A 7,484-nucleotide genomic window follows, 5' to 3' on the forward strand; every position below is an offset into this window, starting at 1 on the left:
TTGATCCAACAAAATTGAAACCAAAAGACTAAGGGGTAACCTATTTCCACAGACTTTCATGTTCAAAAAAAAAAGTGAGAATTTTAAGTGAATTAAAACCACTTCCTATGAGAATTATGAAGGTGCCCGTAAAACTTTTCCTTGCCAACTGATTCCAAATAGATCCTGATCGAGGCAGAAGAAGAAAGGAATGCTTTTTTCCTCAGATGACAGGATATCCTTCAGAATCCAGGTTTTTCAGTAAGCTTTGTGATCCCTATTCCCAGGTATTCAGCAAACCAGGAAAGAAGACAGAAAATCAGCAAGTGTTATCATGCAAGTTCCCTTATTTTTCCGTATCCATCTTAGCTTATTGGAACCTCTTAATTGATGAATGAGGACTTTATCAAGCCTGGCAGGAGTCGTTATGTCTCTGATTTTCCTTGAAATGTATCTGTCATGCAGCTCAAAATTGAATAGCCAGTTTGGGGCTTAACCAGAGACATGATACTGACTTAAGACACTCTGAAGGGGATGAATGATTAATGCAGTTTATAGACAGGATAGCACTTCTTCTGTCTCATGTGCTTTTTGTATGTAATCTCCGGTGGTTCAAGTTCAGATGGATCTAATGAAAAAGGACTAGATGTTTTCCACCTTCCCTTCAGAGCATGCTGTACGATTTATCCACTGACAAAATGTGCTAATGAAATGTCACCTTGGACAGCTTGCTAAAGGATTGATGGGCTGAAAGTTTTGCACTTTATTTAACTTTTGCAGGAAAAATGAATAAGTCCTCCAAACTCTGTATGATATAGAGATCCATTATGGTTTTCTAACGCAGAAAGTAGCTATGCCACTGATGGAATAGAGGCTACAGAAAGGTGCTGATGGGGCACAGTTTATAAATAAACAAATTGAGGATGCGTGGCTTTATTATGCCTCCATTCTAAATGATTGTCAATATACTCTGGTTTCTCTTCAGATCGCATAAATCTTTCGCCTTTTACTAAATGATTGTCAAGTTACATGATTTTATGAAGGCACTTCCTTCTACATACTTTATGCAATTGTTTTCAATCTATTAGTCTATCAATGAGAAATAAACCCATCAGGCTTTGTAGCCAATTACCCTATTTCTTTATTTGTTCTTTGTCCCTTCATTACCAGAATCCCAACTATAAAACCCATCCTGAGAATGGTTTCAAGCCTTTTAATTCCTTCCACTCATAAAAACTTCATAATCTGTGAGCAATGGCCACTGGAGATCATTAAAGAGAATTGAAAATGGTAGACAAAGAATCAGGATGTGGAAGGAAATAAAACTGTACATAATCAGAGACTGTTGATAGAGGTGAAGGGGCAAAACACACAAAGTGGACTAACGGGAATAAAACCGAAGGACCAAGTGGGAAACAGGCAAAAATATTGGGATGCAGATAATAGCTCTCAAAGTATGATTTGTGTACATCTATCCTGACCAAAATAAATGAAAATAACCGCATACTATAAGCATGCATACACACACACACAAACACACACAGAAGCGTAAAGTGATAAGACTGTAGAGAGAGTGTCTCTAAGTTAACACCTCACTCTATCCAGAATGGTGAATGGAAGAGAAGAAAAAAGGGCATTTTCTTACTCCTTAGTCCAAGGAGAAAATCTGGTAGAATCTACCAGCAAGAAAATTATCTATGATCTGGCTTTCAATTTCCATAGCTGTTAAAATGAGAATAATTATATTGCTAGGGTAACACTAGCTGCTATAGGAATTAAGTCCCAAACTCTCAGAGGCTTATTAGAATAGAAATTGATTAGCAACTTCAAAATGGTGGGACTCTATCCTCTGCGAAGATGGAGGGATATTGATTCTTTCCGGCTTGGGGCTTTGCTATTTTTGATGCCTAGCTTCCAGGATTGTTTTGCTTAATTATATCAAGTAGGCCTAAGGAAAGAAACATGAAGGTCAGCATAAGACGTTCATACGAGCCAGATCTGATAGAGATCCACATTCCTTTTGCTTATTAGTAAGCTACGTGACTCATCCGTACTGCAATGGAGGCTGCAAAATGTGCATTAGGTGAATGACTACGACTCTTGATTTCAGCTCGTCATGATCCCAGGGTTGTGAGATTGAGCCAGGTGTCCGGCTTCATGCTTAAAGATTCTCTCTCCCTCTCTTTCTCTCTGCCCTTCTCCCTCTTTCTCTCTCTCTCAAATAAAAAAAAATTAATTAAAAATAAAAAGAAGAAACAAGATACAAAATCTGATAGTAGTTCCTTTCATTTTTTGGTGGAAAAATCAAATAATATAGTGTATATAATAAGGCCAGCGTCTCATAAGCATTTCTTTCTTAAGCTATCCATCCCTATAATATTGGATGCCTCATAACGACAAAACTTTGTTATTATTATTATCTGGTTCTAATTAGGATAGCTATTTTGTAACCATTGGGAAGCAAAAAGTACAACAAAACGACAGTTTACTAACTAAAATTGAAAAGCATTGATAATAACCTTTATATTATAAAATCACAGAAAAGAGAGGAGTTACAATTCCAAACTTTCTGACCTTCACGGTCATTTTGGAACTGAAAGCGTGTTTGTCTTGACTTGTTAACATTCTGCCATATTTCATTCTGTTTTAACACATATTCTGTGTATTGCATCTCAGCATGATTTCTTAATTTTTTATTATGTACATACTTGGATGGCAACCGTGACATAAAAGCCGCTCAAAGGTATATTAAATATTTACACTTGTTTCACTTTTAAATCCAAAAAGATAATCTGCTTTAAATGCATTCATGTCACATTGTGGTTGCCAAGTTTTTTGAGGCATATTAAACTAAAATTCAAAAGTTACCAAATGGGTGATTAGAAATTCAGAGACCAGGATAATTTTTGTTTAATGTCTTTCGTTATATGTGCTAGGTATTTTCAGCTTTTGAAACCCATATGTCTTTGTGATCTAAACAATTAAGGCTGTCATTGTGGCCTGTGTAACATCACCCCTGTTACCTTTCCCTGTGATAGCAATGTGCTTCGACTACAGAAACTGGCTCAAATACTGATGCTTATTTATGTAAGCTTTTGTGATTTTGTACATTTTCTTAAAATTACGATGGATGTGACCCTTAATTCAGTGTGGGTGGAAGTGAAGGTTAGGGAAAGGAGAACAAGGTTTGGAGTTATGGGACTTAAGTCTGAATCTTGTGCCTCAACTTTCAGCTGTGTGCATTTGAGTATTTCTTAGACTCCGAGTCTTAATTGATCCATCTGAAAAAACTGGGAACAATAATACAACGTCTGCAAGATACAAAATAATTATACATTTTATAGGAGATACATTTTAATGAGCTTAGATGGTTTCCTGGTACATAGTTGATTCTCAATACATATTTTTGGAATGTACCAGAGTTAAATTCTACAATATCAGAAATCTGTTACTATAGTTGACGTAGTAATTCTGACACTATGACACTAATTTATATAATAGGATAGAGTAAATGAATACTGTATGATATATCTTTCATACTGGAATCTAAAAAAGCCAAACTCATAGAGACAGAGTAGAATGATGGTTATCAGGGCTGGGGGTTGGGGAATTGGGGAGATGTTTGTCAAAGGGTACAAACTTACAGTTAGAAGATGAAGAAGTTCTGGAGATCTAATGCATAGCATTGTCATTATAGTTGACGACACTGTATTAAATATTTCAAAGTTGCTAAGGGGGCAGACCTTAAATGGTCTCACTAAGAAAAAAAAAGGGGGGGATGTTCTCTATGTCTCCTTTCTATATACTTTGTATCTACCTTTTTTTTTTAATTAAAAGTGGAAGGTGAGGTTAAAAAAAAAAAAGCATCCCTCCCCTGCCAAAAATAAATAATCTATTTTTAAAAATAGGTTTCAGATACAACATTCTGATATTGAGCATTTTTCTATTGTTTTCCCAGAATTATTGCTTTATTGTAAGACTTTGGTTGTTAAATTATGATGAAGTTACATGACCAAGGTATAGTTCCTACTACTAATAAAGTATCCCTTATGAACACCTACATGTTTCAGAATGTGTCTGGTACTTTACTTAATTATCTAATTTAAATTTATAATTATCTTATGAAGAAAGTAATAGACCACTTAAGATAAACAGCTAATTTTATAATGGGGAATTCTAAAAATACAGGTCCAGAGTGGGATATAAAAGAGGTGTTGAGTACAAAACAGCCAACACCTACCAGGTTAAAGGTATTTTAGGGTCTCTGTTCTAGAGTTTTCATCCACACTACATGGTCGGGAAAGGAAGCAGAAGTGCTGGTGAGATGCAAAGTGTAGGATAAAAACAAGGTTTGCTGTGAACCTTCCTGGATCACAACCATGGAAACCATATCCTGTGAGATCTAGTGCACTTAGTGGAGATGAACCACATATTTTGCTCTGAGCTTTCTGAGAGCAAACATGAAAAAGAAAAGCATAACACAAACTCTAACATGATTTATTATAAATTCCATAAGACCATGGACTGAACCCCTGATAAAAATTTAAAAACAAACAAATATCAGAGACAGAAGTGTAAGTTAAAAATAATACATTCGAAATGGTTTTTAGTAAATATTAACACAAATTCCAAGAATTGCTCCTAAACCAATATGAAGTCTATCGTGGGAAAGCACTAAGATGTTTTCATAATTTTTTAAAGGAAGATTTGAGTATCAGATGTTCAGATTTCCAGATTTGATGAAATGTTTTAGACAAAAGAAGTCCAGCCTTCTTTTAGCCATACTCAGCCTGATTTTTATTCCTTGTATTTTCATGTAAATATAAAGAATATTTAAAATTTGGAGATGATGAAAACTTTCTGTATAATTTATTCAGTTCCCTCAGTTTTCTCTACCCTTACTTTACCTCCAGCTTATAGACCCTATCAAAATATTTTTCATTATATCTGTGCTTTATTTACCTGTGCTTTGAATCCTTGGATATACAAGGGTAGGCAGCAATGAGATGATCGCGTGGAGAATCCAATTCAGCCTTGAAAATATTTGCAACAATTTAAAGAGTGAACCTCCCCTCCCCCTGTTTTACTCGGAATGAAGAAAAAGCTAGGAGTTCTGCCGAGTCACCGGTTGTGGCAAAGAATGAAACGCTCAACATAAGAGTTAGTACTAGCTTTAGAATTCTATTTAATATTCACTAGGGTATTCCAAAAATGTCAGGTCCTGCTCTTTAAACTTTTATTGTGCATCTGTGCATTTTCTGCCCTTTTAAAGCCCTGATTCACTAACTTTTTAAGCCGATGGTGAAAATATTTCTAGTTTCCACTGAGACATACTGGAGAGAAAAACGTATTTAATTTAGTAATAATTGACTGGAGGATGTTTCACAGAATGAAAAGGAAATCTGGAGAACTTTTCTAAAGGGGTAGATACACAATGTGCCCTAAGAGCTGATTATCTGCATATAATAAGCTATGAGGGAAAAGAATACTCTAAATGGTGTAACCTTGTCATTCAAAAATTCTTGTTAGAAAAACCATGCTACCTGACTCTTAAATACATACAAAAGTATTTGATGCTCTGAATAAACAACAAAACTAAGAAACATTGTTGCACATAGCACCTCTCTCCTTTATGTAAGTTTGTGTGAGTCAGAAGTTTTCAATGGTCTTATGAAAGTGAATTCATTCACTCAATAGTCATTTGTCAAGCCTAACAACACAATTAGATACAGAGATCAGAGGCATGATGCTTTTTACTCAAGGAAACAAGGCCTTTGTGAAGAAATCAGACATATATACAAGTAGTCACAACTGGTAGTCTGAAAGAGGAAACATAAATAGCGCTGCATGAGAACCGACAAAGAAAAACTTAACCCAGTAATTTAATAGAAAATGTGACTCTTTACTCTCTTATTAAATGCTTAACTGAAAGAAATATCAGCAAAGATAATAAAGATTTTCAAGATGATAAGCACCTCATCTTGATATGACCTTGACATCTTACCTTCTAACCTTGAATAAAATTTGACCTCAATGAAGCCAGCCACCTCCTTGGACCTTAAAACTCATTTTGATTGAATTACAGTTTAATATATTTTTTTTAATAGGAGGTATTTCATTTCTTTTTGGAGAATATACTTTTTAAAAAAGGATCACTTATATCTTCCTTGTCATTCGTTCACAACTATAGAAGAAAAGTGTATCAGATTTACCTGTGTATTTTTTTTTCAAACTATATTCCTAGTCTCTCTGATACTAAGGTATTACATCTTGATGTTCTTTTGCCCAAAAAACCAGGAATCACTGCCCTGGTGTGTACAGTTATAGTAATAATGTTGTCATAGCTTCCAGGCATATTGAGTTCATAAATATTGGGATTATTTTTTATAATTTAATAGCTGGGCTATTGAAATAACTAAATGAAAATACCTGGATATTTCTTTTCTTTAATCTATCTAACGAAGGTTTCATTTTTCCTTGCCTACCAGGAAGGTCAATGTTAATTATGTCAACCATCCCAGCTCACCTATTTGCTTCCTTTTCTATTCGGTTTATTTGCTCTTGGATATTCTACAAATCATTAGAATCGTTGTATGGCTGTTTGTTTCCTATTCCTCCTGAAACAAGTTACCACAAACTTAGTAGTTTAAAACGCCAAAAACTTATCTCATAACTTTGGAGTTCTGCATTCCACAGTGAGTCTCACTAAGTTAAAACCAAGGTGTGGCTTGCTTTTATGAATCCAAGAAAATGAATCCATTTTCTTGCTTTTCTAGGTTCTGGTGGTTGCTCAAATTCGCAGCTCCTAATTCTCAAAGTCAGCAATAGCCCACAGAATCTTTCTCACAGTACCGTCTTTCTGGTTGTGACTCACCTGCCCTTTTCTTCCCCATTTAAGAATGCCTATAGGGGCACCTGGGTGGCTCAGTGGGTTAAGCGTCTGACTTCAGCTCAGGTCATCGCCTCAGAGTTTGTGAGTTGGAGTCCTGCATCTGGCTCTGTGCTGACAGCTCGGAGCCTGGAACCTGCTTCAGATTCTGTGCCTCCCTCTCTCTCTTTGCCCCTCCCCCACCGTGCACTCGCTCGCGCTCTCTCTCTCTCTCTCAAAAATAAATAAGCATTAAAAGATTTAAAAAATGCTTGCGATTGCATTGGACCCACCAAGAAAATTTAGCATCATCTTTTTACTGAAGATCAATCGATTAGCAACTTTAATTCCATTTGCAACTCAATTCGCCCTTGCTATGTAATATAATATTCACTGATTATGAGACTTAAGACAAGGGCATCTCAGGAGGGGCAGACAATATGCTGCCTACCACATAGGGCTTTTAAAAGTAAGCCATGACAAGAGGTACATGATGATCTAGATCTCTAGAGAGCTCGTGATCAAATGTGAGCTATGCTAACTTCTTTATCATAGATTTATTCATTAAACATATATCTACCAAATGTTTTCTCAATGCTTTGGTCCTGTTTCGGGCATTTTAGGTACAGATTTCCAT

This window comes from Herpailurus yagouaroundi, unplaced genomic scaffold, assembly GCF_014898765.1.
Source record: "Herpailurus yagouaroundi ecotype Mexico unplaced genomic scaffold, PumYag 160, whole genome shotgun sequence".
Lineage (NCBI taxonomy): Eukaryota > Metazoa > Chordata > Mammalia > Carnivora > Felidae > Herpailurus > Herpailurus yagouaroundi.